General features: G+C 41.0%; 1 protein-coding gene across 2 annotated transcripts in view; it reads left to right on the top strand.

Annotated features, from left to right (window-relative positions):
- The window catches only part of B3galt1 (beta-1,3-galactosyltransferase 1), a 135,172-nt gene that overhangs the window by 28,455 nt on the left and 78,823 nt on the right, over nucleotides 1–27,894 (top strand). The window contains exon 3 of one of the 2 annotated variants that reach the window (XM_038335722.1): nucleotides 15,672–15,774. The exons of the other annotated variant lie outside the window; for it this stretch is intronic. The gene's annotated coding sequence lies outside the window, so the exon portion shown is untranslated. The remainder of the gene's footprint in view (nucleotides 1–15,671; nucleotides 15,775–27,894) is intronic. 2 annotated transcript variants of the gene reach the window in all.

The following is a 27,894-nucleotide window of genomic DNA, read 5'->3' as shown; positions in this document are numbered from 1 at the left end:
TGAAGCTAGAGACTGCCTTCAGCTTCTTTACTCTCAGGCAGAAAGTGAAGCATACACTATAGACTGTAACTACAGGTTTTCAGAGTCTGTTGACCTATTTCGCTGCAGGAATGTTAGTACATACTAACCCGGGTAACCCGTGAAGCCACCATTTTGTGATGTGCTTGGATCCAGGATAATACAAAAAAAGGAAAGCCTAACTGTTTAAATTTTCATGTAATCAAATCAGATGTGGAAAGTAAAATGTTATGATTACAGGATGATAAAGAATAGATTTGTAAATGTATTACAGGCATGCCTCGTGGATAGGCTTCAATAAAAATCAAGGGTACAAATATCTTTCTCAGAAAGTCTTTTGGATATTAGCAAGGGAAAAAAATAAAAGTCACCTTTATATAAATGCTTAAATAATATTAGTAGTATAGATTAACAAATGTAGTTTCTACAAATAGCTCACAGACACTGGAGCATGTTTTAGTTTTTGCTCATGAGGTCATCATAGTCTGGCTTCCAAGTGGGAACCTCCCCCTTGCTACACAGCTAGTCACACCTCATTCTCATGGTTTGCACTGCCATAGCATCTCAACTTCTATCACCACCGCATCTGATTAAGGCGATGATTCCATCCGTCTCTGGAAGGGTCTCCCTCTTTCCCTTGTTCCAGATGCTTTTGATTCAGAGATAAACCCTTGGCATGGTCCAGGCAAGGCACTGAGAACAAGTTTTGTATAGAAGCTTCTCTGCTGTTTTGAAAATGCCTCTGGGACCGGGCTTGCTTAGCTCTCGCTGTCATAGACAAGGACCTCTGTATCCCTTAGTTGCTAGCACTCAGAATGTTTACCTGGGTGAGATGGCACTGCAAAGGTGGAATACAGAGGCAAAAAGAGAAAAAGCAAAAAAGAAAGAAAATGTGGCTGTGCAAATATACAGTAAGGTTGCAGAAATAAGCCTCCCTCCTGAGGCAATACATCTGCTTTATTAGTAGGTTCAGTGTAAGTCAGGTGTGAGACAACTTGCAGTCATGCATATTCAAATAAATTAGAGTCATTTCTTCGACAAGCATGTACTGCAGGTCTGTTAAGTGCCAGACTTGGGATCCAAACATGGTGAAGACAATCCTTTATGCCCTCAAACAAATCTCTTAGGAAAAGTGAAAAAGGAAATACTCAGGTGGGTGGTGGTGTAGTGAGAATGATCTGGGGGAGCATTGCTTACGGAGCTTTGTAGGAAGAATGCAAACTGTCTAATGTGTTGTGAGGCCCTGTCATTCTCGCTGCTAGTGGTGAAGACATCAGCCTCCCCAGATATCCATTCTACAACATCAGGACTCCAACTTTGGTAAATCAATATTAAATACCTTTCTATGAATCAAGCTAAAAATCTGTTAGTCATTTTACTGTTTGCTGAAATAATTAACTAAGAAAAGGATCTTTGGGGAGGAGCATTCAGGCAGTTCTAATCCACGATTGGTGAGCAAATTTGAGCTGGGACCATATAGAAACAGCACGTCATGGTAGATGAATGGCAGAGGTAAGCCATACACTTCATCACTCAGCAGGCAAAGATAAAGGATGAAAACTGAAGCCTCCATTGAGGTCATGTCCTTAATGACCTACAGACCTTCTCTGTGCTGCACTTACTAAAGGCTCCATCATCACCTTTTATTAACACAATTTGGAGGCCAAAAATTACATGCTTAGGGGAGACTCATCCAAAACTCTAGCAATATCATTGTGCCTTGAAGCTTATCCATTAGAGAAATAACCCTTCAAAAGAATGTTTCTTTTCGATCAAATGAGAAGCCAAAAATTTGATTACAATGATGGAGTAGTGCTATCTAGCTATTATAATGTTGGCAACGGATGTATTTAACTGATCACTATATTAAAGCTACTTAGAAACTTCTTGGGACTAGATTAAGGCACATTAATAGGACCCAGGAAATGATATGCCACAAAAAAAAATTAATGGTGTAAAGCAGAGCATTCATTTGTCTTTACTGAGGTGGAGAGGATATCTCTCTACCTAGTACATCTAAAAAAAAAAAAAAAAAAAAAAAAAAAAAAAAAAAAAAACTAATGAATCCAAATGACTAAAATATCTTACTACAGAAGCTTAATTTACCAATGCTCTTCTGCATATTGGCCTTCCATCTTCAATCCAACACTTAGTAGAAGCTTGTTTTATTATAGCAGTAGAGAGGGTTCTTTTTTAGCTTTTACACTTATCTAATTTTTATTCTTTGGTAGTTTCACACCCATTTATAATAAAGTTTCATCCTTACCAGTCTGTGTCTGGTCCTCTTATATCAGCTTCTTTTATCTTCTTTTGCAGCTTTACTTCCCAAACAGTCATCTTCTTCCTTCATTTGTGTGTGTGTGCCTCACTGAGTAACATAGGGTTGTCTGCATGAGCATGCGTGGAAGGTTCTTTATGCAGTGCAGCTGAAGTTACTGTACATGACATACACAAGATTCATCCCAGCAATATTTCATCATGGAAAGGGGAGGGGGAAGGGCTCATGAGACCCCATGCTTTTTGTTGTTGTTGTTGTTTGTTTGTTTTTTGAGACAAGATTTCTTTGTAACTTTGGAGCCTCTCCTGGAACTAACCCTTGTCTCTTGTAGACAAGGCTGGCCTCAAACTCATAGAGATCCGCCTGCCTCCCAAGTGCTGGGATTAAAGGCGTGCACCCCCACCACCCAGCAGCCCCATGCTTTCTTGAGGGACTAGTGACGGTTAATGGTGGCGAGGAAAAGGTGTCACTTCTCACCGTGGAACCATGATAAATTACCCACGCTCTGCTAATGGACTCTTTTAAACACTTGTTTTCTAATGAAATACTTGTACCTGCCAATATTTGTTTTCAGGGTATTCTTTATCCACTGTGCTTTGAAAACCTGTTGCTTCACCATTATGGATTAGCTATTTCCAACCAATGAGTGTGGAGTAAATCGTGATAGAGGTACAAGTTGCGTAACATGAGGAACAAAGCTAAAGAAGTTTGGCCTCAGCTGCGAAACAAAACAAGCTGAAGCCTACAGGCTGTGAGGTGTTATCATGGGACATGCTTTCAAAAAATGAAAGGAGTGAAAGCTGAAGAAGCAAGTTAAGAAAAGCCACAATAAGACAGGGACACTCATTAAAGAGAGTAAGGCAACATGGTCCGCAGCGGGTGGGAGGCACACGGTGAGGGAAGGCACCTGTTCTGACTGCAGAATGATGACCTGCCATAACAGAAAGAACCTGACCCTGAGCTCCAAGCAACTTATGTAGGTTACCTGCTAACAATTTTGAAAATTGTCGTCATATCATTTACATAATTCTGTTTGTCAATTATCTCGGTTTAGGGTTACTCTTGTTGTGACAAAACACTTTGGCCAAAATCTCTTGGGGAAGAAAGAGTTTATTCTGCTTGCTCTTCCTTATTACAGTTTATATCCAAGGGTGGTCGGGGCAGAAACACAAACAGAGCATGAACCTAGAGCTAGGAGATAATACAGAGGCCTTGAAGGAGTGATACTTATGGGCTTGCTCCTCATAGCTTCCTCAGCCTGCTCCTTTGTAGAACCCAGCACCATCAGCTCAAGAATGACCCTACCTGCAGTGAGTCATTTCACATGGAGCACCACTTAAAATGCCAGGCTTTTTTTGCAGACTCATCTTTCTTTTTTTTTTTTTTCATGGTTTATTTTTTTATATTTAAAAATTTCCATCTTCTCCCCTCCTCCTCGCCCTACCCTCCCCTCCTCCTCCCCCATCCCTCCCGTCCTTCTCCCCTTCCCTCCCCTCCCCTCCACCCATACCTCCCCTCCCTCCCTCTCAAGGCCAAGGAGCCATCAGGGTTCCCTACTCTATGCTAAGACCAAGGTCCTCCCAACTCCCCCCAGGTCCAGGAAGGTGATCGACCAAGCTGAGAAGGCTCCCACAGAGCCCGTCCATGCAGAAGAATCAGAGCCCAGCGCCATTGTCCTTTGCTTCTCAGTCAGCCCCCACTGTTGGCCACATTCAGAGAGACGGGTTTGGTCGCATGATCCATCAGTCCCATTCCAACTGGAGTTGGTGATCTCCCATTAGTTCTGTCCCACCGTCTCCATGAGTGAACACACCCCTCACGTTCCTGACTTTCTTTCTCATGTTCTCTCTCCTGCTCCTCATCAGGACCTTGGGAGCTCAGTCCAGTGCTCCAATGTGGGGCTCAGTCATTTTCTTCATCTATCGCCAGGTGGAGGTTCCCTCACGTTCCTGACTTTCTTTCTCATGTTCTCTCTCCTTCTGCTCCTCATCAGGACCTTGGGAGCTCAGTGCGGTGCTCCAATGTGGGGCTCTGTCATTTTCTTCATCTATCGCCAGGTGGAGGTTCTATGGTGATATGCAAGAAATTCATCAGTATGGCTATAGGAACTGGCCTTTTCAGGCTCCCTCTCCTCAGCTGCCCAAGGAACTAACTGGGGGGCGTCTCCCTGGAAACCTGGGAACCCCTCTAAGGTCAAGTCTCTTGACAACCCTCAGGTGGCTCCCTAAATTAAGAAGGTGAACTCCCAAAAGAAGATATAGTAATCCTCCTGGATATTGGAAGTAGACACGATCGCCAGGCAAAAATTGGGAACTTGAAGGTTGGGCAAGATGCGGCCAAGGGAAGATGGGGAGAGAAAAGTGTGAAGGGGAGAATGGGGGGGGAGCTCGGAGGTATGGGTTGCTTGGGATACAGGAAGGGTGGATATGGGAGCAGGGAAGCATATATCTTAATTTAGGCAGACTCATCTTTCGAAGGCATTTTCTTAGTTGAGGTTCCTTCCTCTCAGATGATTCTACTTCGTGCGAAATTAAGGTGAAACTAGCCAGCACATCAATCTTGTGTTCTAGAATACATGACTGCTCAAAAGTATATTTCAAGCATCTATATAAACTGTGAATAACATTACCATCTTAGAAATGACTGCCTGACTTAAAGAATCATAGTAATTCTTACACAATTATATATGTACACTTCTTCTCTTCAGTTCTGCTTCTTCTTGCTCATATTGGTCAATAAGAAGTGTTCTGGCATTTCTTTGCTGTTTCTTAAAAATGTATCATCTCTATATCCATAACAATGTGTTGTTGGGTTGTTGTTTTGATTTGGATTTTGGTTTGGTTCTTCATACAAACCATGTAGTTCTATATGGTTATCATTATTTGATTTTGGTGGGTATTTTTAAAAGACTTGTTCATGTACATCATAGCTATGGTTCACTCATTTCTTCTACCTAAGATTCTAGTGTGAACTTACTGTGTTCATCTAAATTCCTGCTGATGAGTATTGTATTATGTCACATGTTCTGGGGAAACGAAGAATTCCCCATGTAAACTTGGATGGGAGCGAATGAGGGTTTCATTTTAAAGGTTAGGATTTATAACTAGTGTACCGTATTTCTCACATCATCAGCATTTAGTGTTATCAGGCTTCTTCTACTTTTACAAAACCTAAAAATGCTAAGATGCTTGTAACTGTAGCATCAATTTCAATGTCCCTAGAAACTAATGAACCTTTCTACCTACATAAGATTATTTCTCGCCTTTTAAGATATGTGGTTTTTGTTTCCTTCTTATTCTTCAGCTGAAATGCCTTCATAGATATGGAAGTATTCACTTTTCTATATTTTAAATATATTTTAAAAAGAGTATGCTGTCTGTCCAATTTGTCAAATTTTTAGATTATTGGCAATTATCCTTTCTTTGAATACCTTTTCATGATTATGTGAGTTTGACAGATACATACTTCTGTTATTCATTATATTTCAACTATTTATTATCTGTATAATCTTTTTTCTCTTGTTCCAATCACAATTTTGTATATTTTAATAGAAAGACCTTCAATTTGTTAGCATTCTTTTAAATTTGTTTATTTCATTTTTCTCTACATCTTCTTTCTCTTTCTAATTTTTATCTATGTCATTTTATTAAGTCTCAGTGTCATTTGTGTCTAATTTAATGAGTTTTATATGTTGATTGGGGAATGGAGAGTAGAGGTAATTATAAAACAGGTAGTCATTTCAAAGCTAGAGGAGACATCAGCTCCTTTCTGGATAATTTTCATTTGTAAACATTCCATACAGTTTCATAGAAGATAGCCATAAAATTCATTCTGTACAATAATTTTTCACTTTAACAAAATAATAGCTTTTATATTTTCCAAGTAGTATGTAACACCATCTTTATTCTGAAAACTATGAGATCTTTACTAGATTTCAAACGTTAAAAACCATTTTAGAAACTTAAAAGTCAGTGCGGTTGATGCATTTGCAGCATACTGCACTGATTTACGTGATGGGTAATCATCTCACAAGCCCTTTCCAGCCTTGCCTCACCTCTGCGATGCAGCGCGCATGACTGAATCAAAGGGCAGCTCCATGTTCTGTAAGGTGGTAATTTATTGTTCTCCAAAAGCAAAAGGCAAAAGAAAATCCTAAATTCATCATATGTACCTGAACTGCCCTGATCTAGAGCAAATTAACTTATAAAATAAATTATAAAAAATATGTGACCACAGAGTCCCTATTCTACTATTCTTAGAAATGGAAAAATAGCCACACACTTTGATTTATAATAATTTGGAGAATATCCAAGAGGTGTGTTGGTAAAACTAGATATTCTTTGTTGTATACAAAATTAAGCTACAATTTCACCATTATAATATTTGTTTTTAAAAGTCAATGTAATTTGCAAAAGAGCCTTCAGTTTGTTGTGTATTTGTAGCCCCCTTTCCTAAATTTTATAGACCAAGTAAATGAGAATGATCTCAGAAGAGGTTATTAAACACATGTGCTCTCTAAATATTTAATAATATATTACAGTACCATTAAGATTAAACAGACAATTTGTTTATCCTCTGTGTTTCTGATGTCCTTCTAGTAATAGATTATAGTACCATTAAGATTCAGCAGATAATTTGTTCCATGTGTTTTTAATGTATTCTTGCTCCGTGTCCCATGCCCCACTTACCCCACACATATACAGGAATAACTTGCAACTCTATTTTGACTTCTTTCACTTTTTGTATGAGTTCAGCATTTCTGGATGTCAGCATGTGGGGCTTCTGTCTACATAATGTCTTGTTAGTTCAAGCTGGTAAGAAGACAGCATTGTAAGTATGGGAGTGTTTAGTGCTTTTAGAAGTCGATACAATGGTGTTAGAAGGCTTTCTGATCCTTGATGCTATTCCTGAAGACTTAAAGCCTACTAACAGCAATTTCTTCCTTTGGATCAGGGGATGGCCCATTACAAGAATGCAAATCCCTCTTGGCTAGAAGACACCTAAGCCTGTGACCCTTCTTAATATCCCGCAAAAAAAAAAAAAAATCACATTGAGATATTTATAAAAAAAGAACCGGGCTTGCAGTGAATTTAGGGAATCCAGAGAGATCCAGTGGGAAAGAAATTCGGCACTGAGTGAGACCACAAACCATCTAGAGAGCAGTAGGAAGCCAGGGCTTGCAAAGAAGGGGAGAGAAAGAACAAGTGAGACCAGGAGGCTGGCCAGAAGGAACTCATCTAATTCCTATCTTCTTTTGTCATTACTCCTGAATGCTTTGTTTAAATGGACAAAACAAATCCACATAAGAACTCTATGAGTCTAACCCAGAGGACAGAGTGTTATGCATCATTTCATCCTTGATCTCATTACGTAAGAGTTGCAGAGAGTAGAGAGGACCCATAGAAATGAACTGACGGAGAACAAGACCATGGAAGCATCTGGGGTAGACTACGTGTTGCTCATAGCGTTTGTAGGGTTTTAGAATGCATATGTAATTCTGATCCTGACTATTAAAGGTGAGCTCAACATTTGTTATAAATCATGCTTCAAGTTGCCAGATAAATGTTCATTTTACGAAACCAGATTTGGACATAGCCATATACACTCATATTTTCTCTGCTTACAATTTTCCAGGCTTGCTGTCAGTGTTCTGGGAATCAAATGAATAAAAAATACAAGAGAGCTGTTTCTGTGTAGATCCCGAAGAATTGTAAGAGGAAAATAAAACAATAAATGCAATGCCTGCCAAGAGTTTGATGTGGGCTCTCTGGAAAGTACAAATGAAACACCATGTATAGTATGCTGAGTGTAAAGTAATATTCAGCTCTAGCAAATAACCTCTCAGACATCGTTAAAACGGCTAGACATTGGGGAAGGCAGGTACTCTTATGTCAATGACCTAAGATAAGATGGTAATATCCACTCAGATGAGATCCACAGATACACACACACACACACACACACACACACACAAACACACGCATTGATGATAAGTCTGTTCACACATCTACTGGAAATTCACAAGTTTAACAAAGCCAAAATTTCAGTATCCTCCAGGCTTTCTCTGAGGTCAGGACCTCTTCTTGTTGTAGTAGAATTGGCCACTACGAATGGCCAAACTGCTAGTGGGCAGAGCACTGGCCTGAGGGGATGTAGCAGAAGACATGATTACCTACGAATCCAGGCTTTGTGATCTGAGTTCAATATCTACTTCTTTCGTACATTTTAACTTGTATTCTGCTAAGCTTCTTCTGACATTCTGAATCATACATCTCCACATAGTGTCTTGAGATTTACTTTTGTGGAGTGTTTTGTGAAAAGGAATGAGGTCAGATTTCCTGGGCAAAGGACTAAGACAGTGGTTCTCAATCTGTGGGTCACGACCCCTTTGGCATTACATAGCAGATAGTCCATATATCAGATATGTATGCTATAATTAATAATAGTAGCAAAATGACAGATATGAAGCAGCACAAAATCACTTTATGGTTGGGAATCACTACATCATGAGGAACTATATTAAAGAGTCACAGCATTAAGACGGTTGAGAACCATAGGACTGAGGAAATATTGACAGGCAAACCAACCTTCCCAGGGAAGAGCATCATCTATGTTCTTGTACTTCTAATTGCTCAAGAATAAATGATAAGAATCTTTCTTTTAGTCATTCATACACATATTAAGCATATAGTATTTCAGTCACCATGCTGAGTGGACACCGAAACTCAGGCAGAAGCACTTGTCACCTGAACCTGATATCTGAAGTCTAAAACACAGTCTAGATAGAGCTAAATTGTACCCATTTTCATTTGGCTGGCCGAGGGCTATCATTAGAAGACAAGCTCACCTTACCGATCGTCATGACTAAGATTTTCATAGAACTCAGATGATTAATCATAAAAGCCCTTTGGTTCAGAACTTTTCCAGAGACAAATGTTTTATAACAATCTAACATTGAGCACACATATCTTGAAGGACAGTTGAGCAAAACATCCCTAAGCTCTTTCAGGTAACATTTAGGGGACTTTGAGATTGCCACATCTGTCCTCTTGCACGTACACACCCAGCCATCTGTTCCTGTCACTCAAGATGGCAGAACTCTATTCCATGCTCTGGATTTTCACTTCTCAATATAGACCCATGTACCTTACGTCATGGTCCAAATGACTTCCTGATAATAAATCACTGATGTTGGACTTGTAAAAGACAACAAACACCGACTTTGTTGTTAATATACGTAAAGCCTTTTCCATCCAAGGGACCACATATTTTAATCACCAAAAAAATGTCTTAAGACTTCAGATAATAATGTCCTGAAGGATCATCTTTAAATCCATTATTGCTTACCCTCTGAGAAGCCTGGTGTCCAGATTTAATGCAATGTTATTTATGCCACGGTAAGTAAATCTTCTCTTGAAGTCGGGAAAGCCTTTTAAATGAGTAAATGAAGCTTTTCTAACATTTGGAAGTTTGTGGCATTTTGTCCTAGTTTTGCAAGGAAAAGGATTCCTTAGCGATGTGTTGAGAGGCAGCATGAGTTCACTGGGAGGCTTTGATTATGTTTAATAGCTTCACTGTCAGACGGTGAGTCACGATCTTTCACTTCTGCTTAACAGTTTGTGTTTACACCTCCTTGCATTTGATAAAAGCAGTGATGGACTCTGCTCATTGACAATGAGGACTCCTTTTCTTAAATCAGTACAGAGGAAAAAATAAAATGGCTTGGTAGAGTGTAAAATCCCTTCCTCCCACTACTTTAAATTGCAGAAGTTGTGTACGCACCCATGTAGAAAGACTGTGGCACTAGCTGTCAGCCAATCCATCATTTGATTTTCATGAGAAAATTTTCCTTCATTCTATGAACCTCAGTTCAACAAATGAGGTTGAGAAAAGAAGTTATATTTTCTATTGCAAAGCTAGTTGAAATAAACATTCATGAGCACGTCTTTGTAATAATATATCTAATGGGATGAAATCAAATCAATCTGATTCTTTCCCTCAATCCAGTAAAGCCGGATTTATCTAACAGTAGTGTGTGGTCAGAGCACATAGACTCTAAGGAAAGCATCCACTAAGAAGTGGACCTGATATTTCTGAAGCGATATCAGACAACAATAACTATTAAAAATTTATCTCAAGTTTATCCCACGCTAGGCTGCTTTTCTTTTTTTTTTTTAAAGAAAATCTGGAAATTATAAAGCTTAGCTTTGTGTTTGATTACTTTGTGAGTACAAATATCTTCATTGGAGTGACAGTTGTATGAAGGATGCTTCATCTTTTGGGGGTGAAAGTTGGTACCAGACTACCTGGCAGGAGTCTGTTTAAGATCAAATAGAGAGATGAAGGATCAATATAAGACAGAAGCAATCAGGCTTTTTCTGTAAATGGCCAGATGCAAATATTGTCAGCTTCATTACAGATGCTGTTAGGATGTGAATGTGAAACATCCCCTATGGTTCTGTGTTTGGTCACTTGGTCCCCAGAGTGCTGCTGTTGTTATTGATGATGATGGTGTTGTTGTTGTTGATGACGATCGTGTTGTTGTTGTTGTTGGTGGTGGTGGTGGTGGTATTTTAGGGAGATCTGTACAGTCTTCAGGAGAAAGGTTTTCAGTAAAGAAAGTGGGGACTTGGGGGAAGTCCTTTGACTGCTTGTCTTGATGAAGTGTAGCCTTGAACTGTCAACCAAAATAAATCTCAGCCCTCTTGACTTACTTCTTGTCTGGTGCTTAGTTAGACAAAGAAGAAGAACAACTAATACAACCCTACCACACCTTCTCAACGCTGATGTTGTATCATGAAAATGGACATGAACAACATAAATGAATGATCATGGCTGTGCTCGAATAAAACTTTATTTAATAAAAATAGTGGTTGGATTTATCTAGCTTGTGAACTATAGTTTGCTGATGCCTGGTAAAAGACACCATTTTCCTTACAATATATTTTGGCACATTGCTAAAGAAATAGTGACTGTATTTACTGTCTTGGCCTTTCCATACAGAGAAAATGGTAGAGTTTCCTTATATTTGGAGTGTACATACATAAAATTTGCCATAACACCAACAAGCCTTTGTTCAAGGCTGGCAAGACCCTAAGAACCAATTTCTGGGGTAAAGGAGAGAAGGGCATCAGGTACGATAATGTCAGAGTTATCAAACCACTATAGTACACTATGTTTTACCAAGTGTTACTAGCACAGGGTAATGCATATTGAAACAGAAGAGGAGAAGGCTGTCTGGCTGTGGGAAAGGAATGAATGAGAACAGGGAATATTGTTTTCAATAATTCCATTCGGATGATCTATGCCAGCACTAACTGATGCAGGACTTGTGATGATTGGGCTCTGGCCTCAGAGACAGTTCAGGGAGGACACTCAACCAGTAGGAACAGCTACTGCACTAGTGACTCCGGGAAAACTCACAGCCAGCATATGTACAGGGATTGGGGAGGGACACTTGAGGAACCACAGGAAGTGAAAACGGGAGAACAAGCAGAGCGAGGTCCAGGAGCCTGGCAGAAACACAGAAACCTGTGCTGCAGGCATCTTGCTTGTCACTCCAATTCTTCCCAAACTGGGATATTATATCATTTAATAAAGGCGCCTCTAGAGTGTATGAGCAAGTTTCTGAAGAGCAGGTCAGGTAGAAGTCAGCAGCTACCAAGGCAGAGCCGGGGAAGGAAGATAATGACAACCCAAGAGCCAGGCAGGGGCTGACTGCCTTAGAGCTGAAGGCATTGTCCTCCTGTGACTAAGCTGTGACAACCTAAAATGAACTCTTCCTTTATGAAGTCTCATTTATGTCTCTGTATGAAAATCAGAATGCACGCCTAATGCTGCATTGTTCCGGGAATCTTCTCCCTGGAAGTCACATCGCCAGCCCCCTTCGACACATACGAACTTTTTGCTCTTGAAAGAGTTGGAGGCGCAGTGAGAATTTTAACTTGGAAACTGAAGGGTTTTCAGGACAAAGAGAGGGAACAGAGGAGAGCACAATGGGTATGACACGCATGAGACATTTCCAGCTGACATGAGTTTGAATAGTGAATATGCTTTAATATTTCAAGTGAGAAAAACAACCCTTTTAACCATATGAAAATGTATATTCAAATGCCAAAGGCATTTCTGCATTTTATGACAAATAAAAGTAAGTGGAGATACTTGGTGATGAATCTATGAATGCCTACAAAATGGAAAGCTTATGGCTTCTATCGTCATGAGGAGACCCTTGGGTGTGATTGTGTACACCATTTATGTATATCCATTGTAGACTTTCCAAAAGAGAGACTTCTGTTGTTTTCAATGAAGTGCAGGCTCCACCACGAGTGGAGAAGAACAGTTCCCCTTTCTCATAACAGTTAGATGTGTCTCTGCGTAAGATTTGCCTGAGCGGAAAAGTCCACTACAGTTCCAGAAATGAGCATATGCCGAGTAGAAAGATGCTAGGAAGACAGGGAAAAGAGAGCCTTTGTCTTAGATTTCACAATACTTGTACCCAACAGGACAGACGTCCTGGGCGTCTTTGGCAACAACACTTGGGGAGCTGTAAATGCAGAGAGACTGGAGCTGAGCACATTCAACTGAGGGCAGCCCGAGTGCCAGTGAATTCACCCAGTGCTGAGTTTACCCAACAGCCCAAAACAATGGCAACTCCAAATGGGTGTGTCTAAGACTCGTGTTAGGCCATCTGCCTATAGTTCCAAGCAGATTCTGGAAAAAAGAAGAAGCAGAATCGTCATACAAATCCCTGTACAAACTTGCGTACACCACTTGTTATAGAACCTGGGGAAACAAACTCAACAAAAGAGATGAATTGAAAACATAACAGATATATTCAGAATTTACTTTGCAAAAGGAAAAATAACATATAGGGAAACTAGGATAATAGCACAATCCTCTACCCTTGTCAAGATTAAATACTCAGAATTATGCCACTTAAATCTGAGCTGGCTATTGGAGATTAGCGTGCGAGGCCAGCAACCATGCTGAACCTCCCACAGTCCATGCAGAGAGGGGAAGTCAGGCACCAAAACATGCAAGTCTCTGCGGAGACAAGATCCTATTCCCCACCGCCTTTATAGTCCTCTTCTCTTTTTGTGGAAATGTGAATTCACTTCCCAAATGCTTTGTCTTGATTTCAGAGAAATCTCTGTTTTCACTGGGACAACGGAGTTCACTGATGATTTTGAAAGCCTTATGCCCTTTTGCAGCATTTATTCAAACTGCCTCCTCACAGACTGTTCCTGGCTGCCGATCTGAGGCAGATTCCTCCAAATCACATTCACGGATCTTCTCCACTCTATCGGCACGGTGATAAACTAGACTTTGCAAGTTTGGGGCAGGCTTCATACAATAGGAGATTGGAAATGAATACTTGTGAACAAAGGCAATAAAGTATTATTAAAGCTGATGAAGGAGTGATTTGTCTCAAATGTCAATTGCTTGGAGCAAGGATTTAGTAAAAATCAGATAATAATGGCTACCCTATTGGCAATGTATTCTCTTATTGATCTTCTATGGAAATCAGATTTCAGACAGGAAAGAAGCCTGCCACGCTCCAGACCAGATCTGAGAGCAAGGGTCTGTGATGAATTGTTATCAAGTTCTCAACTGCTTACAGTACATTTTCAGAAGCACCCTGATACTTAGGCTCATAACTTTTTTATGTTACTTGATTTTCTAGATTCTATAGGTCAATAAAATTGAAAAGTGAAGGTTTTATGACTCAGAATAAGGTTATACTGCGGCAAAATTCTCTTACGTCTGCATTAGTCTTTCCTGGGGAGTTTATTTAAAAGAGATTCGCAGAATTTCATCTTCCAACAGTTGCCACACAGAGGTTAAGGGGAGTCTATGGTTCTGTATTTCCACTCTGTAGCCCAGGTACCTGGAGGCTTATCGATGGGGGCTGGAGAGAAACGACAATAGATGCAGCCTGCTTTCGAGTCTAAGAAAGAGGGCGGGAAAGTTAAGAGGCTTAAAAGAGCTGAAATCAGAACTGGTATCCAGCCTTTAGTTCAGAGCACCAAAATCCTTTCAAAGGGGAGGAGAGGGACACAAAGAAATAAGTGCAGAGCTGGGCCACAAACCTTTCTCCCCACTTCACCTGGTTCATGCCAGTCCACAGCACAGATACCAACCTAATCCCCTCAGTCTCTGATGCTCCCACTGAGTTCAGCACCCTGCTTTTTTTTGGCATCAAGGGCAGTTTTAGCAAGAAGTACTAAACTTGCAAAGACAAGAGCTTCTCAACACGTGGAAGCAGAAACAAAACTGCTAGTCACATAAACGTATCGCCTGTACGCAACTCACTTCCAAGCATCTGGATGGCGTAGTCTATATTCATCCAGATGTTGCAGCTTTGCATATGCAAAGCCTTCCACACATTCAAGCCTTCTGTTTCCATGTGCTCTTCCGTGCTTGAACAGTGTCGGGGGTGGGGGGATGGTACACTTAGAACCACGCAGTTCTAGTACCAAACAGATTCCGTCCCAATAGTTAATTTGTAACTCAAATATTGAAATTCAGAGCAAAGTTCATCCTGGAATCATGTTACATATGGAGTTCATGGCTCAGGCCATCCCACAGAGGGCTCCTTAACGTAACAGAGCTGACCTTAGGATCAAGACTAAAATATTAGCCAGCAGAGATCAGAAAGTCCATTGCTTCTCTGAAACTTGGAGGAAGATGATGTAGGGAGAATTCTACCTTCCTTCCTTCCTTCCTTCCTTCCTTCCTTCCTTCCTCCCTCCCTTCCTTCTCTTCCCTTCCCTTCCTTTTCCTTCTTTCTTCCTTCCTTCCTTCCTTCCTTTCTTTCTTTCTTTCTTTCTTTCTTTCTTTCTTTCTTTCTTTCTTTCTTTCTTCTTTTCTTTCTTTCTTGACTGTATCCAGCATGACAAGGGCAGCATATTGAGAACAAGAGTGCATTATCCATTGTACGGTTTGTTCTACTATTATCTCTTTGACCCTCCTCTTCTGTCCCTCCCTTACCCTCTGGAGAATTCTGTGTTCCTGTATTATCCACTCCCATGCTCAAAACATTTCCTAAATGTAGTGGTCTGAGCTGAATACTAAAAAGAGAAATCTGGACAGACTTGGACCCTAACATTTTAAGAAATATTTGTCATTTGGAAGAGACTGATAATCTTTCAGAAGTGATGCTCAGCTGTTACAGTGGCAGTCCATGAAACTCACTATGCGAACCTGAATATACATGAATTTTCAGGGAAAAGGTCATCCATAAGCTAGACTGGACTTAGGAATCTCCTCCAAGGCTCTCTTCATGCAAACCACTTCTGTGATTTCACCTCTAAGTTTTTAGATTTTTGCATAGCTCCTAGCTTTTTTAGTTTGTTTTTGTTGTTTTTGTTTTGAGGCAGCCAATAGGAAGTCAGCGAGCTTACAGGTATCGTGGCCATGGACAGGGCCTTGGAAGAGGCAAAAGGGACAAGCATTTGAGCACATGAAGCATTTCCAAGGTAAGTTCTGCTACCACTAACAACTGTGTTGGCCCCGGGTATACAAATATTCATGTTGAGTGTGCATGTATGTACCAAGGGCTGGTGGTGAGTCATGTTAATTAAAGCAGGAGAGCGTTTCTCAGTGCTAGGCTGTGATTGGTACTGGTCCATGTGGTATTCATCCCCAGCTCATTTTGGTGCAGCTCACTAAAGTGGCAGTCTTCAGCTGAACAGGGAACGGATTTTGAAATATGCATTGTTTTGCTGCAGACTGAACTAGTGAGTGACTCACCTATCTTTGGGGGGTAGAAGAAATCATTTCACATCACTGCTCTCTGTGGATGTATTCAACCAGAGAGACTCTGCAGAGAGGAAATAATCACTGTAGAACCTAAGAGGCAGTAAGGAAAGAAACGGTGTGGATGCCCACGGAAATCTTGAGCAGAATTCATCGAGAAAGAAGGACCAATTCACTTTTTTTTCTTAAAAAAAAAAAAAAGGCAGAAACTCATACTCACAGGCTCCATTCTGTTCTCTTTGTCAGAGTAGAAAATGTCCTTTTCTAATGTCAGAGCCAAGTGGATGAGGGCGATAAACAGAGGGGCTTCTCAGACCCAAACAAGTAGACTCAAATCTCGTCTTTTCACCACCGCTCAGCCATCTTGCTTAGGACAAAGTCCTTGGGCTCTCAAGCACCCTTCACATCTGTGACACAGACTAACAACAGTTATTACCATCCACTATCTCAGAGGAAGTGGTAAGAAAGAAGACGTGCAGAAGGAGCCTAGCACGTTATAAGCATTCACCAAGTGGACCTTTTAATAGGACGAAGGAAATAAGTTGGTGGCCTGCTCAGCTGAGTGTAATAAGTGGCTGAGCGGGTAGCATTTCAGTCTACCCACTCGAACAGAACCATTGCTCTGCTGCCCCTACAACCATAGGTCCGGAGGAGTAAGGCACATGGCTCCTCAAAACCTCTAGTCAGTGGTGTCAGGCTTTCGTACAGTTTCAGTCAATTAGTCACACGCCGGGGGAAGATGAGTGATTAGTCATCTGGAAGGTTGTGACCGTCTCCATCAGAATCTTAGCACAAGACTGATTGCAATCTGAAAAAAAGAAGGGCCCCTTTCCCGACGAGGCCATGTATAGCCAGAGGTCAGCCTGGGGTTGATTCAACTTGATTTCCTATTTGCCTTCTCACCGTAGGCTGTAGCTGGCTGTGAACATCCAGTATATGCCTGACAAAGCCAGCCTTGAGTCAGACCGTGATTCTAGCTCCCCCAGGGAAGAAGACATTCCCAGATGCCAAATCTAGGCGGAGGAGCTGTCTCAGGCTCCCTCCTCATTGTGCTCTGCTACAACTTGTTTGCTGTTTGTCCCTCTCTCTGCAGCGCTCTGAGCTCACTCAAAATAGGCATAGAAAGGAGAAAGGTTAGCTTCTCTTCTTGCAGTGCAGGCAATTGCTAAAATATGTGATTTCAAGTAGGAGTAAAAATACATTAGGTTCTCTATCTATCATCTATCATCTATCTCTATCTCTTTTTGTTTTGTCTTCCCACATTATACTCATTCCATCCCTCTCCCTTTCTTCCTTCCAGCCCTTGCAGACAAAAATCTCAAAGAGAACATGAAACTGTACCCCATGAGTCCCTGTGAGCCTGCTCTGAGATAGAGCCCAGCTGTATCAACACGCCTAATTCTACCTTATAATCACCCGTGCATATCTCAATCTGCCTTACTAAATCCTATAGAAAAAGGATTACAGGTTTCATCCAACTTTTAGTTCAAGCCTTCCTGTGACCCAGTTTCTGGTTTGGAAGTATTCTGAGGTGATTCAGTGTTAGGACATAAGTAGGGACATAAAGGAATTGAGGACGTTCCAGGTATGTGCCCAGGATCTTGCAAGCTGGTGTGTCTTAAAGAACAGCCATACTGAGGACCCGCCAGCACTTTTGCTAGCTGAACTATGACTCGGCATTCTCTGAGATTTTACTGTCTCTGCTCCTATTCCACCACCGCCATCTTCCTGCTCCCACGTCCCATGACATCATGCCCTCCATTGCCTCATCTTAAGGACAATGTTTAGTGTGTGTTGGTATTTTTCACGGTATCCATCTTTCTCTGTATTTCTGGATGTAGTTCGTGGAACTGGGCCAACTGGTCTACTTACTTAGGCATAGTGTGTTTCCAGAGGGATTCTGCCAAAGAAGCAGGTTTGAGTGTGTCAGGTACTCAGCCTCTTAGCTCATTTCCTCCAGTGAAGGACAGCTGAGCCCCCTTAAAAGGTGTTTTTGAATGGCAACCTAGATGTGAGTCTGGGCTTCTGCCTTGGGCATGGCCAGTGTGTGTGGAGCACTTTTCAAGTCAATGTTTTTCTACTCTTTGCTGAGTAGCATTATTTACTCAGGTTTCTTGTCTGTAAAGTAGGGTTTGGTGCAGGGCAGGAGGAACTGGGTCAGAGCCTCTACTCATTTTTAGGGAAAAGCCAGTGCTTGGGAGGTTGAGACTGAAACCTATGGGCTCAGTGTTTTTGTACAGGGGCCCTCCTGCGCTATGGCAGCTTCTCTCTGCGCTATGCAGGAATCTAGAGGCAATCAACTGCAGGGGGAACCCTGAGAGTGAGAGTGGGCTACAGGGCAGTGCCGTTGTGTCTGCAGTAAGTGGCTTTTAGCCTGCCAAGTGCATCTCCTGCTATAATGGGAGAATGCGGAGCTTCTATAGATTTGCATTGATTTTGTGCTCATCTCGGCTTTTTAGGGTGTTGTTAGAGCCCAGCAACTGTTTGCTTAAGTTTAACTGCTCTCAGGCAAAGCGCAAGCATAAAAAATACATGATTAGGCTCAGACTTATTTAACTCAGGTTTTCTGTTGTCTTTGGGGACTAGAACCAAGGCGCTTGTTTAAAAGTCTAAGTACCAGCCAGAAAGGTCATTAGACAAGGAAGTTCATTTAAAAGGGACAGCTACACTTAACGTAAGTAACACCAAAAAATTAAACAGAAAACTCAGAGTCACAAAGATTGGGTTTCGCTGTGTGATTTTCTTTTAGAACAATTGGGGGAGACTCATACTTGTTTAAGCCTCCAATTAAAGTAAAAAGACCTCTTTTATGATAAACTAACAGAATGAAACTGATTTTTGGCTAGAGGTCACTATTCATAACATTAACATGGCCAGCACATGGCACTTGGGTGTGGGGCAATGACCTGTTCTGATGAATGGGAGAGCTAGATGTCATTGCAGCAATTGTCCTCTATAATAATCAGGCCAACCTACTACCTGCAACATGCTGAGCAAGGAGGTGATCAGGGACAAAGCTATGCATTAAAGTGACAAGGAGGATCTGCTGCAAGCCTGGCTCGGAGCACCACATCACACGAAGTAAAGTGCTGAGTTGTGTGAAGTCCTTTTGCTTTTCCTTTCGTATAAACAATTATCTCCTATTGGAGCAGATCAGTGTTACCCTATAGATTTCTTAAGACACGTGCTAGCGTAGAGAATAACAATTGCCCATTGCAGGAGTTTGAGTTCTCCATTCCTTTCTTGAGCTGCCTAATAAGTAAAAATATCATTTTATAATATGTGCATCAGGGTACTTAATAAGTATAGTGGGACAATATTATGAAGTTCTACAAAATGTAGGAATAAGGGGACAGATATGTGACCCATATTATTGACATTCATCTGGTAAAGGGTTTATGATGGTTTTACTGTCAACACCGTTACATACAGCAGAGATGGGATTTTAGACACAGCACATTTAAACTGGGTGTGCAGGAGGCACCTTTTAATTCAATGCTCTGTATTCCTTTTTGACCTTAGATTCCCTGAGAACTTAAGACACATGAATCAACAGCATGAGTCCAAGGCTGTGCAAAACTTTGCCAGAGGTGAACGGAATATGAAATAATGTGGAACAGCTATCAAATAATGATAGTCTACCTATTATCACATATTTTTCAATAATTAAAAAAAGTAACTTTGGTAGCAGGTTTTTTTTCCTTCTATAACAAAGGAGAGATATTCAAATTATGACACTGGCTAATACAAAGACTGAATTCTCTCCAGACATTGCTGCTACGGTTATCTGATCCTCCCTTTCTGGAGAAATGGCATACATGGAAAGGGACTACATTCATAAGAGGAAGGGATAAAGCTGCAGGCTGGACACGTACTCTGTGAAAAATGCATTTCAGGTCAGGAGATCTCACCACATCGTCCCTATCTCTTGTGCGTTTATTTAATTTTATCTATTCTTAGTGGTGTTTAGTGATAAGAAAGAATAAGGAGAAATTGTGCAAACAAACTGATATTTGGAAACCCAGGACACTGAACCAGTGCTTCTTAGATTTGTAAATAACCAGGCTACCATAAGCCCCTGGTATTTCATAGACAGCCTCCTGGCATTTTGTTCCAAGCCATTGCAGAAGAGTGCAGGTCACCACATGGAAATGAGGATAAGAAATTAATTCTTCCACCTGAAACCTCTCCACAAGATAAGAAGTTTCTGAATCCTATAGATATATTCAACGCTGGTATTTGATCAACACATGTTTAAGGCAGGGTCCAGTATCATAGGCTGTCATATATGTTACCCGTGAGACAATCTGTCTCTTGTTCATTGTTGAGCCTCCGCCACAGGGCCCAGGATGTAATACAGGAAGCAAACACTAGTTGATTAGACTCAGAAGTTTGAGTAATTCTACATGTGAAAAGGAAAATATACAGGTGTAACGTCTTTCTTTTCCTCTACTAATTAAAAAAAAGTTAAGTATCATATTACATATGGAATGATATGTGTGTGCTGGACTTTTTTTTTAACATGTTATGTGGAACAGACAACTTAAAAACAAACGTCCCTCAACCATAACCCATTGATTTTCATCTTCTTTAGTTTAATTTTACGACATAATGATGTGTCACTCAATATATGATGAGATTTTAAGAATATCTTCATGTACACTCATTGAAATCATATCAATACATGAAATTCAGGCTTCTGTATCCATAATGCAGCATTTTCAATGAGCTCTGTTCTTTTTTCTACCCTGGTCCCTTTGCAGTTGAAAGTATCTTTTCTGGGAAAATTGATCATTCTCTTAGCAAAACTGAGAATATCAATCCTGCTTTTCCGATAAAATGAAAGTGAGTCTTCTCCGAGCAAGCCCCTAGCTTAGCCGTTCAGGTCAGTCAACGTCCTGGGAGTTCGGAGAGCCCTTTAAAAATGATGTTTCTGTGTGCGGGAGAGGTAAAGAACTCCCCACCAAAGTAAAAAGGAACTAAAAACGTGCAACTTAAGAAAACACCTACGGCCCTCCTACTTAGCCATTGCCTTAGAGGCTGGTGGAAATAGAGCATCAGTATTTGCAGTCTGTTGCCTGTTCTTCTCTTTGGGAAATCATCTCACTGTGTTGCCCGGGCTGATCCACATCCTGGACTCTGGTGGTTTCCCAGCTGTAGAGTCCTGGATGGCTGACGTGAGGCATGGGCCACTGTTCCTGGCTCTAAGCTTCCTTCTGCAGGAAGAAGGAGAAATTCTTTTTTTTTTTTTTTTCATTTTGAGGGACTGGACAAGAACTTTAGTTAAATATCTCATACAATGGATTTTAGACATTACTCCATTTAACCATCTTAAGCTTGAAACAGTGCAGGGGCTGGGAAGAATAAAATCCCAGAGGCAAAACTCTTTTGTACAAGTAACCTTTTGCAAAAAGTAAATAAATAGATAATAAATAAACAAAAAAAAAACAAAAAACTCACTTTAAAAGCACAAAAAGAGCTCAGAGCTCAGAGTGTGATTTTTTAAAATTTGTTTGGTTTTGGCCAAAGGTTGACTAGATCTGTAGCCCATCAGCTATGCATGAAATTTGCATGTCTTTGGTAATGAAAATTGTTTTTAATCCCTTCATAAGAGAAGCTGCGGTATTCCATAGTAATCATGCCTGCTTTCTTATCAAGTTGAACCTATGGCTGACATAGCTTAAAACAACAAAAATTCATTAAGTGCACAGACTGTACACAGAACAACACTGAGTATTCTGATGATTTACAAATAAATAACTAGAAAGACTTTTTCTTTAATTATAAATTAAATGTTGACCTTTTATGAAAATAAAGCCTTGGGAAATTGATATTTTATTATAAAACTTCAGTTGGCTTATGAGTGATCAGAAGGGCATAAAAGAACAAGTTTGGGTTGGTAAGTTTAATGAGTTTATATCTTATAGATACATATTTTGGAAGAGACATAGTAGCTATAGGTGTTAATCCAGATAGAGACTAGATAACATCTGTGGAAACAACAAGACGACCAGTTGCGTTCTGGTTTTCCTTCTCTGTAACCTACTCTATGCCAGCATAGTCATGTTAAGATCTCTGATAAACTACTCAAGAAGTATGAAAGCACAAACTGATCACTGGGGGCATACCTAGTTCATGAAGTCCCAACTAGCCTCAAGAAGAAAAAAGAGAACATGCGCTCTAAGCATACCCTGAATCAAAGACCCATTGCCTAGTTGGATGCCTGCAAAAGGCCAGTGCTGTGAGCAAAACTATAGTCAAGAGGCCTTTCCATGGAACTGTACAACAGGTTTTGAGAAATGAAATCATTCTAAAATAATCGTTTATGTTCTATAAAAGATAGGCAACATATGGGCTGGGTCTCAATTTTCGAGCAGGAAAATGTTGTCTGCAATCATCTATACAACTGCCTCCACTTTCAACAGTCAGGTTTGCTGTAATAGAACTATTTAGTCTTTGGTTTTTTCATGGTTGCTGGTTCCAAATACAATTCAAGTATACATTATACAACACGTATCTTTTCAAAAATGTTTCCCCATCTACTCACTGAGTCCAAGTAGTTCATACTAGAGGTACCGATATTAGTCCCCATCATCATTTGTGGAAATTACTCTAACATGTTTATGATTCTTTTACTTGTATGGGGTATGTATGTGTTTCACTAGCATTGTGACTAACTCAAGGCTGTAGAGTAGCAACTGTCTCCCCAGTGGAGGAAGAGTTGTGTACCCCCGCATAGGTATAATTAAATGCAAATCTAGGGCCAAAGAAAAGAATGAATTGCTCCCAGAAATAGTCTTACTTTCTTAGATTCTATAAATCCTTAAAATAGGATGATGTAAACACAAAGAGACTTCCTATTTTTTGTTTGTTCATCTTGAATGCACTTTTATTAATATGTAAAAATTAATACTTTTTGAGATCTTAATAATTCTATTCCTAGATAAACACACATTTTGATAAGAAAATATAATTACTTTCTGATTTATTCCAAATGAGTGATGGGGCCTAAAACATAACACAGACAATGACAAATATAAATATGAAAAAGTTTTCCTTCAGCCCCTGATTTATTAGAATATGAGGGTATAAAAATAACAAAAGGCATTCTACACTGGCATTCTTAAACTATGCTATAGCCTGATTGACAGGGCCTGAACCCAAGATGCCTGAGTGGTCCTTGCTTTACAATGGGTAGAAGAAACCATTTAGAGACAGTAGTATGCTCTCTTTCTTTAGAAATTGCTATCACACCCCATTTGGTTGATTTTTTGTTGTTTGTTTGTTTGTTTGGGTTTTTTGAGAAACCCATCACCAGATAATGTCAAGATCAAGCTGTATAAGTCAAACTTCTCATCCACATGAAAAAATAATCTGTAATAATGTGATTATTTATCTATTCAGTATGCAAGTGTGAGTGCACAGCATGTGACATGGTGTGCATGTGACATGGTGTGCATGTAGCATGGTGTGCATGTGGAGATTGGAGGATATCTGCTAAACTCAATCCTCTCCTCACTAGTAGACACTGAACTTAAGTTGTCAGGCTTGGCAGCAAGCCCTTCAGCCAGTTGAGCCAACTTATCAGTACCAACATAGCAAGTTAAAGGAGGAAATCATTTATTGGGCCTCATGGTTTCAAAAGCTTCAGCTTTGATGTATATACCCCTTAGATCTGTCGCTTCACAGCAGCAGAAGCATGGGACAGAGGGTGCTCATGTGGCAGGCAGGAAGCAGATGGAAAGGACCTGGGAACAAACCTAAGAGCCACCCGCAATGATTCACTTCCTCTAGGCGGGCTCCATCTACTCAAACATCCATCATCTCCTAAAGTACCAACACCTGGATGCCAGTCCTCCACCTAATTTCCATGAGGTACACTTCACATTTGTGCCGTAACGGAAGCCTTTCCTTACCTCAGGAAACACTCTGCCCTGTCATTTGAGAGTAAGCCGTGAGTCTGGACTGTTCTGAGGTCACTAACTGGATGGCTGTGCAAAGCGGCTTTACTAAAGCCACAGCCTGGGGGCAGTTGGGGGCAGCAGGGTATGTGTTTATGAGGAGCTTGTGTCAGGCTTTGCCATGCATCGTGGGTTCTGGTCACCAGGGAATTAGTAGCTGACCAATTGCATGCACTGTCGTTTGCGTTTGCTTGTGTGGCGGATGTACAGTCACACCGAAGGGGAAACAGAGGTCCGGTAGAAAAGTGCAGCTGGAATCCTCTCACTGTACTTGGAGCCACAGCTGTGAGTTCAAAGGCAGTGGGAGTCGTTCAGGCACAATTCCATCAAGGCTGGCTGAAATAAATAGCATCCTGCTTAGAAGAAAATAGTCAAGAAATCTCTAACTCTGGAGCCAAGGTAATTCAGAAAAGGCATGCTTCTAAATAATCAGATTTTAACTAATTTATTGATGAGAACTAACCATTGGCAAATGAACACGATGCCTTTCTTATTTTGCTTACTCCTCTGATCAAATAAAAAAAATCATAAACGTAAGGAGAAAATGCAATTTCACGGGCAAAGTAGCATCAATGCATGGCCAAATATACGATAGAAAGCACTACATGGAGGAAGGATTTGTTTGGGTTTATGATTCCCGTGGATTCCGAGCATGGTGGCTGGTCATATGCATAGTGGTTTGGGGAGTAGGAGTCAGAGTTCATCGATGAATATGGCTGAGAGGAGGAAGGGATTGAGAGTCAAAGAAAAATGCTAGGGAAGAGGCCGGGCAGGAAGAAACCTGGAATGAGATACAGGCTCCAAAAACATACCCCTGATGGCCTCTCTCAGCTAGGTCCCTCCTAATGTCCCCAGTACCTTCTAAAATAGGTGAGAACCAAGCCTCTAAGAATAAGTTGTTTGAGGTGACACTTCCCATCCAACCTGTAAAAAAAAACAAAAACAAAAACCTCAAATTAAAACTCTAGTAAAACATCTCCGAAGATGATTTTCTTAAACAGCGTGGGCCTTGACCATATGGTCTGAGACCTAATACTTACTACCACGCCCCCATGTGATCTCTCCCATCATCTGGCTAAGGATGGCTTACAAGCCTCGAACTTGCTGCTGTCTCTCAGTACACTGTTTAAGAAGTCAGTGACACACGTCTAACCTGTGAAAACACACCCTTGACCAGGCAGCCAGCAAGCTTGCAAGATCCTTCTATCCATTGAGGACAGGAATAGGTAGCGAGACCCATGACTTTTTTTTTTTTTTAAGTATTCCATAATTTTGAATTGAAATCTTCCCGTTCCCTCTGGAAGGCAGGTTGCAAGGCCACTGGGTTCACTTCAATTATCCATAGCTGTAGGGATCCTTCCAGCGCTGTTGTTTTATAGCCAAAGAGGGAACTTATAAGTACCCATGGTGACAGCTCCAGCCATAGGAAATCAGAGTGGAAACCTGTGTCGAAGATGAGATTTATGAATGGCAGGAGGATCATGTAAAATTCAGTGATCTGAACTCGCAGATGACCCCCGAGTCTCCCGGCATCATTTATATTCATTACTCCTAGGAAACGACACATAACTCAAGGAAAGAAACCTTTCCGGGGAAACGTCAGCCATGTAGAAAAAAAAATCACATATATTTGCTAACTTGCCATGTTGAGATGAAACCCAACAATTTATGTGAATGAAGCCTCTAACAGAAACATCTCCAAAATAAACATGACCTGCTGTCGGCATCCGCTAGCCCAGACTGACCGAAGCACGAACCATGTGGATGGTATCTGACAAATATTGGAACAGACTTAACACTGGGGCAGTGTACACACCCCATGTTCTAAGTAGCCAAGATGTCTCTGCTCCGAGCAATAGACCTGGGTTGATTAGAGATTCCTTGTGGAGTTTTGTTTCTGTTTTTGTTTTTTTTTTTTTGTTTTTTGTTTTGTTTTGTTTTGTTTTGTTTTTTTCTGATTGGGGAAATTTTCTTAAGAGAAAAGAAAATCATCAACTTTCTCAAAGGTGCTGGATAAACAACTTTCCAGTTAGTATTTGCGTCTTGATGAAAGTCTGATGACTTCCGTGACATGGCCTCCTGACCCAGAGGCTGTGGGGGATGGCGCACTTACAAACTCCCCTGGTAATCAAGGCAATTATTTTGGTAGCTGGAGAATTTATTCCTGAGGAGATCAGAACAAAAATTAAAATGTTAGACATCCAAACTGACATCCAGAGAAACAAAGGTTAATCCCACTGGGCCGAGTGGATATTTTGCTTCTGACAAATTCATGAAGGTCACCTTTCCCTGAGCTCTGTCACCAGTTACTCACCCAGATACCCGAATTCCCCTGCCTTTAAAATGCACAGAAAGAATATGACAGACATTTGGAGACAGTAAGGTTTGACTGAGCCTAATAGCTAATGTGAGAAGAGTCCCACAGTAGCCAAGGTGCCTTTGAACCCTATTGGCTTCCACTAAAGCCCTCATCATAACCAAGAGTCTTGTAACTTCTGCTGTATCATCTAGAGAAGCATTGCCTACCAAGACCTTAGTCCTTTCAGAAGGGCAATATGCCTCCAAAATTACCTTGTTTTCTCGCCTAATTTTCTTATAATTGTGTCAACTTTTAAAATCGTTTTTATTTAATCTGTCTTTAAGTGGGTGGATGGAGTAGGCACAAAATATCTTTGGGGCTGTGTTAAACAGTTGGGTTCTCTTGGTAGTGTCTGATGTTCTGGGTCAGGCACCCCTGTGGCACTGGCATCCCAAGCCAGCCGCAGCAGGAATGCTTCCAGAAGTCTCTGAGAGCCAAGTCCTTGTTGCCACAGCTGCCAGATGCACAGACTCCACCCTGTACAGGTGTGGGGTGCTGTGGGCAGGGTTAGCCTTTTCTCTAGAGTGCTTTCCATTCTTGGCCAAGGCCAAGCAAGGAAGAGTCAAATCCGAATCTCATAAATCTTGGGGTCTTCTTTGGGGTGGCTTTCAGCTTTCATTTCCAGCACCGTAAATTTTATGTACAGTAAAAATTACTTTCTGGCGTAGGTTTCTATGACGAGTGACAAATGCACCCTACATAATGGCAGCCACTATTGCTACATAGAGCAGTTCTATAGCCCTAGCCCCGCATACCGTCGTGCAGCCCCTTTCAGTCAAAACCCGAATCCCTGTTGCCTTCACCTGGACGTTTGTCATTTCCAGAATGTCACTGCTACAGTGTGGATCCAGATGCACTCCAGAGGCCTACTTACTGAGGGCTGTTCCCAGCCTGTGATGCCGTGGGGTGCTGGCAGAACTTTCCCAAGGTGGGGCCAAGTGTAAACAAACTAGGTCACTGTGGCAATGCCCTTGGAGGAGATACGGAGACTCCAGTCCTTCCTCTTCTATGTCTCTGTCTCCATGGGTCACTTATGAGGTCACTAAGCCCCCACCACAACCCTTTGACAGGATCAATAGGGCTTGGAAGGGCTGAAAGTAACAGGACAACACAGTCATAGACTGAAACCTCTGGAAATGTAAACCAAAGTAAGGTCCTTCTTTGAAGCGAATTATCTCAGACATTTCTCTACAGGAACAGAGTCAGCTGGGAGTTCTCTGGACTGAGTTTCTTGACTCAAAACTAAGGACTAATGAAAAAAATATAAATGAAGTCCTATAGTATATGCTCTGGCTTACTTTTGCCTAGCATAATGCACGTGGCATTCAGGGGACATTTTACATATGCATAGATTAACAACTGGCTCCTTACATTGTTGCATAGGATCCGTTAAGCAGATGTGCTTGCTGTGCCTCAGTGAGGGATACTGAATTCCAGAAGTGGATACATTTGAAAAATACTCAGTGTTTTGTGTAAACATGGATCTCCATTTCATTTTAATTATCTGTGAGTTCAATTTC

The sequence above is a fragment of the Arvicola amphibius genome, chromosome 7 (assembly GCF_903992535.2).
Source record: "Arvicola amphibius chromosome 7, mArvAmp1.2, whole genome shotgun sequence".
NCBI classification, from domain to species: domain Eukaryota; kingdom Metazoa; phylum Chordata; class Mammalia; order Rodentia; family Cricetidae; genus Arvicola; species Arvicola amphibius.
This window is presented reverse-complemented; position numbering and strand designations above follow the sequence as displayed.